This window comes from Sylvia atricapilla, chromosome 5 (genome assembly GCF_009819655.1).
Source record: "Sylvia atricapilla isolate bSylAtr1 chromosome 5, bSylAtr1.pri, whole genome shotgun sequence".
NCBI classification, from domain to species: Eukaryota; Metazoa; Chordata; class Aves; order Passeriformes; family Sylviidae; genus Sylvia; species Sylvia atricapilla.
In genome coordinates, this window is record NC_089144.1 from 41,902,547 (window position 1) to 41,913,537 (window position 10,991).

Consider the following 10,991-nt stretch of genomic DNA (forward strand, 5'->3'; position numbering starts at 1 on the left):
TGGTTCTGAGAGCAAAGCAGGGAAGAAGAAGCGTGCAGTTTGTTTTCAGAACCTGCACTCACTCCTCCCTACATTTCTCTCCTGGACTGTGTTGTCTGAAGCACGGACAGACAGTGGGACAGAGATTTAGTTAGCTTTAGTTAGCTGAGGCAGAGAAGCTCCCTGGACTGTTTTGTTTGTTTTTTTTCTCTTGGGACTGTTTAACCCTGCTCTGGACTGAAAACCTAGGAGAGCACCAGGAGCTCACACCTGCGGCCCACCGAGGCACAGGATGGCATTTTCCACCTCCAGAGGGACTGATAAGAGACTGGGAGAACTGAGCTCCACCCATGGCAAGGACTTGCTCAGCTTTGCCATCTCTCTTTAGAGTGGTGAGAGGGGTTGTTGTTTCATGCTATTAATTTTTTGTCCTTGTGGGTACTTTGTTGAATAAATAGTTTTTTCCACTTTTCTCTAAGGAGATTTTTTTTCCCAGACCAGTTGGGGAAGGCATCATTTGGGTTTGGTTTTATAAAGGGCCCCCGTTTGGAGATTTCCTCCCAAATTTTCCCTAAACCAGGACATTCCCCATAGTTTGTGGGAGGTAACACTAAGGCATCCCTTCTTTCCCATCAGCCTAAACAGCCCTGTAGGGTACCTCCACACCACCATCCTTGGATTGTGCCCCAGAGAGTGACTGTCAACTGCTGAAGCCTTTGCCCTAGCTTGAGTTTTCTCTGTGCCTAATTTACCGATCACACTGTAAAGAAAGCTCTTAAGACCTGGACAAAAACAATTGTCCTCTTCCTGATATCCCTGAGAGTGGTATAGCTGTTCTACCATTCTAAGGGAAATTCCTGGGGCCAGGTGAGAGAGGAGAAACCAGATAGTAAAATGTTACCTTACAGGGAAGGTACCATTTACCCTATCACATTTCTACATTTGTACAGTAAATTCCATTAAATAGAGAAAACTTTATGCTAAATAAGGAAGTCTTGTGCATTTACCCCCAACACAGCAGAGAGGCTGAGCAGGATGCTGACAGTTCTCATGCTTTATTAACAAGCTTATTTTTTAAACTCTTCTAAGGTACACCTCAACAATCCTGACTGTACACCCTGGAATAGCCATGGTGCTGTCAATAAATGAATGAGAAGAGTGGAGTTTGCACAGGAGTAATAGAGAATTTAATTGGATTCCTTCTCACTTTTGAATATTGATCATTCCTTGGGAAAGTAAAATAAAGCAAAACCAGCTCATAAGATGGGGGAAGGGGGGTGTTTTTTTTCAAATGGGTTGACAATTATTATGTTATTCAGTGGTAACAGTTATACTGTATTTACATCGTTTTGCAAGAGTAAATAGCAGGATGTGTAATCAGGAGGAAGAGTCTCTTCTGACACTTGCTTTTAATCATCCTTACAGGGCATGACTGAGCAAATTACAATGAGCAGGCTCTCTCCTGGACAGTACTCCTCCAGGAAGTAATTGAAAGTTAAATTGCAAGTAATAACTTGTGTTACTATTGAGTTATAAATGTATGCAAAGAATCATTTCTAGTTCAATGCTTCAGTAGCTGACAAATTTCTTTTATGAACAAGCACTGGGAAGAAGTATTGAGCAGGGAACCTGACAGAAGACAGGTGCTTAATCTGCCAGAAAAAAATTAATCTAGTTTAATCCTTGTTATTTGCTTTACAAGCAGCAAAATGTTATACTGCAAAAGCCCAAGAGGGTAAACTGATTTCTTAGCAGTTACCTACTAAAGGTAGAAAACCTTCATCCATGAAATCTAGACAACTTAGTCATTTAAATATCTTTCCAAGCTGACCACTCTAATATTAAACTTTCTCTTCATGTTGGTGGGAAAAAAATTTAAAATCTCCATGTTACCATACATTTTGCATTTTTTCCCCAATGTGTTATTTGCCCTTTGTATTTGCCTGTACCACACAGCCTGTATTGGTTGTTCAGTGTGCTCAGATTCCCAGTGTGGTGTGCTCAACTCACAGGATATTTTGCAGAGAGGAATACCAATTTAAAGCACATATTAAAGAACAACAAAATCCCAAAACATTGAGCATTTTGAGAACAGCTGTGAGTTTAGTTTTTCAGGAAGCCTTCAGTTCCCTTAAAAATAGAATATTTAAGCAAAGGCCACAGACAATTTTATAGGACTGAGATAGCAACTTTAATCAAGGCAGTTATCTTGCCAGTTCTCATCCTAAATCATAGTGCTCACCAGCTATATATCTGATGATTTTTAGGGCACTACTAATGTTACTTCAATAATTCTTTCATACATCATAATCTGCAGTAAAGATAGGCTTCTGAGGCTCAGTTCCTTGAGAGAGCTAAGGACATGTCACCTTCTCCTTAGTATTTTCTCCTCTGATAACTTGCAGCTGGAATGAGTAATTGTGAGAGCGAGAGCAGGGGGTCACACTGATGATAAAGAGGACAGGCCTCTGTGGGGAAGACATTCTACCCACGCCTGTGCAGAGTGCTTGCAGAGTCCCAGACCAAATTTCAAGCTGTGCACCTTGGGGGGAAGCCTGATTGCAACACCACTGCTTGCCTGTCTTGCAGGGCTCAGAAAAAAAACTAGTGATAGACACTGGAAAGAATAATCTGACCTACTAATGCACCTTATAGGATTCTAAATTATCTGCAGTTGCAGAGGGGAATAAAGGATTTGGATTCTTCTGTGAACAAGTCAGTAACAGTCTCTGCTCAATACATGGCACTGATCAAAAGAATGAATGTTGGGATGCAGAGTGATGTTAAAAACGGTATTGAAAGTGAACACCATCATAAAAGTCAATGAGAGCACTTCCTCTGAACTACTGGTCAGTGCTGACCACTTCATCAAAAAGGGATGTAGCAAACAATTTACAAATAGACAATAAAAATGAAGAGATGCTTAGGTAAACATCGATTATGTAGTGAATTAAATGACTGGGACAGTTCAGCTTTGAGAGGTAGTATTTAGGGTGCCATGAATAATACATTCATTAAATTGAACTTACAGAGAGCTGGGAATTTTCTAACAACCTGGTTCCAGTAGAAAATATGAATTTGTCAAAACAGAAGTATTCTGTCAGAATGTACCATTTCAAAAAAGCATTTCAAAGGAAAAACAGCCAAGGTTACTCTTTGTCAAGGACTTTCCTCCCTTTAGAAAATTGATTTGTTTCCTCCAAGTGGGTTATCTGGGATCTCAACTTTCTGTGGTAGATGTATGTCACAGACCTCCTCAAGGAGGAGATAATTGAAGCTAAATTATCACTTGCTCTGTGTGAACCTTGCAGACAGAGCAAGCGATAATTTAGCTTCAAGACTCTGGGACAAACCATTGTAGGGAAAACCAAGAACTTCAAACTCAACATTTCCAGTGCTTTGGAAGCTCTAGATGCAATAACACTAGGGCTCATAGAAACCCAGCAATAACACTGGGCTTGTAGAAAGGCAGAAGATCCTAAATCTCCCGAAATTAGATTGCTCTGGATTTCACGAGTATGAGTTAATTTCACGATGTCTTTTATTTTTTATTTGGCATACTCCCCTTCATAAAGGAAATCAGGAGGCATACACAGACCATAATCCATAACAGGAACCAAAGTGTACAGGCACTGACCCTCCATCCTGAGCAGTCATTCCTGAAAAGAATTTCAGTTGAACAATCACAAAGTCATGGGGCTAATTTTTTGGCAGACACCTCCACTGTGCCCTTTTACATCCAAAGGTCTTCCTGTATTCATGGCAGGTCATCCCCTGCCCTTAAAAAAATGTTGCCTCACAAGCTGGACATTGCATCACATATTAGATATGATCACCTAGGTGGGATAACTGGTCACAAGAAAAGTCAAGGTCCAACAGGTAGGACTTCCACCTTATGAACCTGCGCTGCCTGTGGCCATTGACTGTGTTGTCTTCAGGTATTTTTCAATACTTCCCAGAATAATATTTTACATGGTTTTACCAGGCACTGAAATAAGACTAACAGACCCATCATTTCTGAGGTCCTTCATCTTGCCCTTCTTGAAACTCATGACAACATTCTCCAGCTTCCTGTCAGCTGGGACCTCTCCAGATTTCCAAGATCATTTCAAAATCATTAGTCCTCCAGCTCAGGGCACTGAGATTCCCTTGGTCCATCATCCATGTTGAAGACAGAGGAAAAGAATGTGTTAAACACTCCCACAATGTCTCTGTCCCTGTTTGTAAGACAACCATCCCATAGTGTAATGTGGTGATGTTATTTTTACACTGCCTTTTGCCACTAATATATTTGCTAAAATACTTCTTTCTTTGTCTCCCACAGCTCTGGCCATCTTCATCTTCAACTGAAATTTGGCTATGCAATCTTTTTCCCTACAGTGGCAAGCAGCATCTCTGTATTCTCCCCACGTCACCTGGGCTGGCTTCCCCTGGGTGTACACCTTCTTTTATTTCCAAATGAAATCTCTGTTCAGCCAAGCTGGCTTTCTGCCTCATCTGCTTGACTTACAACACTTGGGAATTGCCTGCTCCTGTGTTTTTAAGTGGTGATGTTTAAAAAAAAGTGAGCAGCACTGATGAATGCCAGCACCTGAAAAAACAACATTTTCCCAGGGGATTTCATTCACTAATTCCCTGAACAGCCTGAAATCAGTTCTCCTCATGACCAAGTCCAGGGTTGAAGTTTTGCTGACACTTTTCCTCCCATCAACAGGGGTTTTATCGATTACTTTGTGGTCACTGTGGCCAAGAGGACTGCCACATCTCCACTTTGTTTATGAGATCCACTCTGTTGACAAGCAGTAGATGAAGAAGGGCATCTTTCTAATCAGCTCCCTTAGGACCAATTCTATAAAGTTGTCATCCAGTTGTTTTAGGAACCTTCTGGCCCAGGATGTGCTCCCAGCTGGTTTCTGGCAAGTTGAAGTCATCCATAAGGACAAGGGCAGTTGCCTTGCAAGTGTTCCTGACTTCCTCAAGAAAATAACTTATCAGTGTCATTGTCCTGGCTGGGAGGTCTATAGCAGACTTCCAGGGTGACATCTGCATTATCTGTTTGCCTCTGATTCTTACCCAGAGGATCTCAACTGTGCAATTGCAAACTGTGAGCTTAATATATTCTATCCCATCTATTACATACAAGGTCACCCCTGCCTCTTCTGCCCTGCCTATTCTTCTTGAAGAGCCTTTAACCATCCAACAGGACACTTCTGTCACAGGACTCATCCCACCAGTTTCAATTATTAATATCAAATCTCTGCGACTTAGCCAAAGCATCCTATTTTTTTCTTCATGCCATGTGCATTACTGTAAAGCATATCATGTGTGGTACACTGTCACTGAAGCAGATTGAAGGATCCCATTAGAAGTGGTTGCCTCAAGCTCCTCAGGTTTTGACACAACATTCCATTGTTCATCACTGGGAAGCCTGTTTTTCTCTCTCTCCCTCCCAAGATAGTTTAAACAAATATCAACAAATTCCAGTGGCTCCTGTATGCATTTTAAAGAAATATATCCATCCATCCATCTATATATGTACATACATACAAACATACATATATATACACACACAACCAGGAAGCAGTCTTTTCAGGATATTAGCTCTTTGCTACCACCTGCCTGGACTTTACATAGGAAAGAGGGGGTTTTCTCAAGTTCTGTTAAGAGGCACATCTCAAATTCTTCAGAGAAGCATGATATGGTCTGGGAAGCAACATTTCTGTTTCTATTACGTAATTTAAAATGTGGCCACCAGTCTACTAAAATAAATATTAGGCGCTGCTACTCCTTGGCTTTTAAATAAAGATCGTGTGCATCATCCTGGGGATTCTAAAAGAATGGCTTTAAAACAGCTTTTTTCAGCAAACCAAATGTTGGATCAGTCATGCTAGAATAAGGGGAAGAGAGTCTGCTGTGAAACCCTGAGGTGTGTCACTTTAAAATAGCGCAGAGCACTCTAGGGCAAATAAAACAATAGTAAATCAAAAGAGTTCATCTATTGTGGTTACTTATTCTACAGCAAGTTCGGATCAAGCCATGCTGGTAGCTTTCCTAGTGCCTTAAATCAAACAGCAGGTATCTGTGGCCTGAAGTTAAGAAATGCTAAACATCTGCCAGTTTCTAGACTTGAAACATTGCAGCTGCCTTACCTGAGGGATATTTTACTGTTAGTGTACCAGGAATCTCAGTACTACTGTCATGTGCCATTTTCACTACGAAATACATCATTGTTATTTCACAAAATGTTAATTCCCTCTCCCAAGGATCTAGTTTTAAGTAAATTGCAAAATATTTTAATTATCATATTTTTCAATTTCTTATATTGGACACAAAAGTACAGCAGCTCATGATTCAGTTTTATTTTTTAACAGACTCAAGACCTCTCTCGACAGCTGGTAGTATCAGTGAGTAATTCAGCTGCCCATTCATCCAAACTGTACTGGCACTATTCTTGCTGACATGTGCTTTGGCCAATGACAAGGACCTGCGCATAATACAATAAAACTAATAATCCCTTAAAACAAATATTGAATTTCTGAATGTTAATGGTCTGGTACTCATGAGCACAAACTGTTTTTAAGACTTCTGTCTTCCCTTCATTATCAGGTACTTCCAATGCCAAAGAGAAGAAAGGTTTTGATTGACACTGGATACAAGAAAGAGCTGGTGCAAATACAATTTTATATAACTTGCAACTGATTGTTGCATTTCCATAATTTATTTTTTTCTCCTACAATTCTCTACTAGATTTGCCCAGTTTGCAAATTTTTCTTCTGAACTTAAAGTCTTGCAGCATTTCACATCCTCATCTGTCTCCAAAAGCAATATCAATTTGGCAGGCTGCAGTGGATATGGCAACAAAAAGCCTGGAATACACTCTCTTGTGATCAATCAAGATACACTTGAATCTAGGAATATCAGTAATTGTGTGGAAGTCTTAATGATTACTGTGTGCATATTCAGTGAGGCACTACTTGGTGCATGTTCAGTGAGGCACTATCATCTTCAAAAGGTGGCCTGAAGATCATCCTGGGGGTCAGAATGAGTTGTGAAGACATAAGAAACACATTCTATCCTTAGACTGGAAATTCATTAATAAACCTTGGACTCCGTGACCTTGGTGGTCTTTTGGAACCTCTATCATTCTATGATCATGGATGAACAGAAACAACAAGGATATCAGTCTCTGAAGATATAACTTTTGCATAGGGAAGGTGAAATGTGCCATAAAACCCCCAAAAATGGGGTTCTTAAATGAAGTATGTTCTTATGTATGTTCTTAAATGAACTAAGGAGTGTTGGATGTTCACCTTGCCTTCTCAAATGGCCCTGTTAATTTAATACTTAGTCTTGCCTAGCAGCCTTTTCCTTAAGAAGTAAAAAAATGAGAGGGAGCAGGATTTTCGGCATAATAGTTGTGCTCTCAGGTGCCTCAAATCTTACATATCACAGTAGGATGTTACTATCATTCCTTCCACTCGTAAAATACCCCAAATACGAAAAGCGAAGACATTTAAAAACATCCAAAATGCTTTGGATTTTAGACCGGAAAGATTAAAGGAGACTCAGTCTGGGAACATCACTTTTCAAAGATTTCTCAGTTTGCCTGAGAAAAAGTTTAACAGAAAGCACCCTTTGGAAATTGAAATTGTGTAGTATGAGAGAGAAGTAGGGTTATATCAGCACTCTGTTTTATAGTTTAAAAAAAAAAAAAAAAAAAAAAAAAAAAAAAAAAAAAAAAAGCGCTATTTAGCAATTTTGAATGTAGGTTGTCGCAGTTCTCCCCCGAGCTGGCCGTAAGAGTACTGTGGCCTTTGAACGTAAAGCCTTTGCATAACACCGCGGAGAGGCTGTAGCCCCGGAGAGCGGGGCCCAAGCGCACGCCGAGAAAGGGTCCTGCTGGGCGTTGTTCAAACCCATTCCTGGGACTGCACCGCCGCCTGGTGGCCTCCGACAAAGTGAAATAATTGACAGACACAGTTGGTTTTTCAATAAATTTATATATTTATATAATGTATTGCTGTACAAGGGCGGTTTTATCAGAAAATATATTTATTAGGGGAAAACTGTAAAAATCCTTCTTTTTAAACAATGCATACAATTCCCAGGGACATTTTACTCCATATTTATTTTACAACAACCAGTGCTTTTCTTGTTCAGGTGCTAATTGTGATGGACTTTCCTACCTTAATTAATAAACAGATATGTACAATATCAGTGCTTCTGAGATGCTGGGAGTTAATGGTATTAATTTCACCATACCAGTTTGTTAAGGAATACAGCATCTCAGACTGGAAGCTTTGCAAACTTTTGTCAAAATGCAGGTGGTAGCACTGTTATTCTATTTACTAAGGAATACGATTCACTTAGATTAGATGTCTGATGTGCTTTTAGAAGTACCATCTGGAAAAACGTTAGCATATTTTAACATGTCTAGAGTGAAAGCAACAAATCACTTATTTCCCGTCGGCCTTCCAATTCAGAAGCAGATTATGGCCACGCATACTTAACAACAGGGCAAATTCAACTCTGCTTCAGTGTCCCTCTGCCTCTGATCTTTGGCTCATTATCTCAGAACTTATTTTCAACTGCTATAAGTGTAAATCAGTGAGGGGTTCTATCATGCAGTGATTATGGGGAAGTACAGAAATGCAATCAATCTTTAGAGCCTCACTGCATGAAATGCTGAATATTCTCAGTTTCCTTTGGCTCCTCTCTGGGGTTTTAATGACAAAGAAAACCAGGCAAGATTAAAAAGTATAACAGGGAAAGTGTCTTTGATCTGGAAAACAAACAGGTATTTTTATTATTTTAGAGATTCTTAGGAAAAAACAAAGCTGTGAAAGGGAAATCTTAATCAAGGATTTGATCGCACAAAGCACTTGATCCCTTAATGTTCCTCTGATTTCTGTCAAGAGCAGCTAACACCTCACAGAAACTGTAAATATCTTGTTGAGCCATATATTTAATGTGCAGCGTTGAAGTATTTTTTGGTATCTGTGAATTTCTGGGTTGAGCAAGTGATGACTAAAAGAAAAGTATTTGTCAAATCTCTACAGGAAGCTGCAATGAAAAGAGTACTGAAGCTGTGATTTCACAAAAAATTTAGGATCAGTCCAGTATTACCTTCATGGCCACATCCTTTTCTTCCTGCATTCCCTTGTCTCTCCCTTGAGAAGAGCCTGACACTTAGCCCAACCATCTGCTGGGATATTCACATCTAAAGATGGTGGGAAATTGGTTTTTTTTGGCTTTGGTTTGTTTGGTTGCTTTTTCAGGGTGAGGAGGTGGGTTAAATTGTATCAGGAGGTGCCTTGCTCTTTAAGATCCCAACCAGAAAGGTGCTCAGATTCTATTAAAGACCTCTTAACATCCTGATGTTTTGAAACCACACTTAAAAGGAAAGGAATATCGAGTTAACCCTATGACCCTTCAGATGCTGGGAGCCCCAAGCCAAACTGGCCTCTGACCACAGCCCAGCACATTATCCCATTTTGGTCACTGGAACTCTTACAGGATTTTCCCAAAGAAGCAACTCTGTTCCTCATTTCTGCTGTCAAACAGAAAGGATGTCCACCTAAGAACTTGCTGCACTGCTAAATAAAGGTGAGGCCTGGCAGGGAGTGTAATCACCTGTACCAAGCAGGAGCTGCTGATTTTCTCCTGTGGTAAGGGATCTGTGTGGCACAAGCCAGCAGGCAGCACATGCAGCACAGCACAGCTTGCACTTGTACATCCAAACAGTAACAATATAAACCACTTGCATACACTAAATATTGTAATCCTTTTTAGCGGAATGATAAAATCAGACCAGCATAGCAACATTTGCCCATGCCCCTTTATGGTCTTATCAAATTTAATACTCTAAATTGTGGAGACATTGGACAAATAGGAAATGTAAAATTTATATTTCTGTTATGTGAAAAACAAAAAGGGAATTTAAAGCCTTTATCAAGATATTAAAAAAATAACTTGATACAACAGCCCGCTGAATTGAGATTTTAAATCGCCTCAGGCAGACAATATGTGAAAATGTTGCTGCAAGGCATCATGTGCTACAATTTGAAATGCCAATGTCTAATTAGAGGTGGAGGGAACATTTCTAACACATCTAATCTTCAATTTTAAAAAGATGCTTCGTGGTTTTTACATTTTTACTTAGCTAAACCAGATCCTCTAGGTTTTTCTACTGTCCTCTCAGTTAAGAAAAGTGATGCATAACTGCATACATGTCTATAACCTGTACAGCATGTTCTAACTTCAATGATTAAAAATTAAATTCCAAAATAAAATTAAAATTACACCACTATTGAGATAATCAAGTAGGGCAGAGAAATCTATGATTATATTTCTCATAGAACAATAGAATCATTTCAGCTAGAAGTACCCTGGAAGGTATCTGACCCAGCCTCATGCTACAGGCAGTCACAGAAGAAAAGGCTCCAATGTGGCAAAATGCCACAGTTGTAACCCACAATTACAGGTGCCATCGAGATAATTACCAGATCCTAGCATTAAAGAAAGAAGTTTGAAGGGCTCTTTTCAAAAACTGATTGTGTTCTAAGAAGGTCAGGTAAATGGAAAAAAACGAAAAAAAAAATCTGAGAAAAAGATATGAAGTCATGTATATGTAACACTTCAATATGAGGTTTGTTTCTCCAGAAAGAAATGTTAAAGTATCCTTCTTATCAGTCCTCTTCTTAGTCTTTATACAACATATTTTAGTTTGAAACTCATATAAAAACACATCTCAGTCAATTCTGAGAGTTTTCTTCCAAGGTTCCTTTAGTTCATAACAAAGTTTTTCTGCTCTTCTAAAATTGCAAAATTTCAAGATCAAATGCAGACCGAGTTCCCAGACATCTGGCAAAACAGCTAAACCATCTAGAAATCTGGCTTCTGTACCAGCAAACCACATTCTAGAATGCATTACACTATTGCTTTTTACATTAAAAGTGCTCTGAAACTGCTAAGTATAACTAATAGCATTTATTCATATTAGGAATTATGCC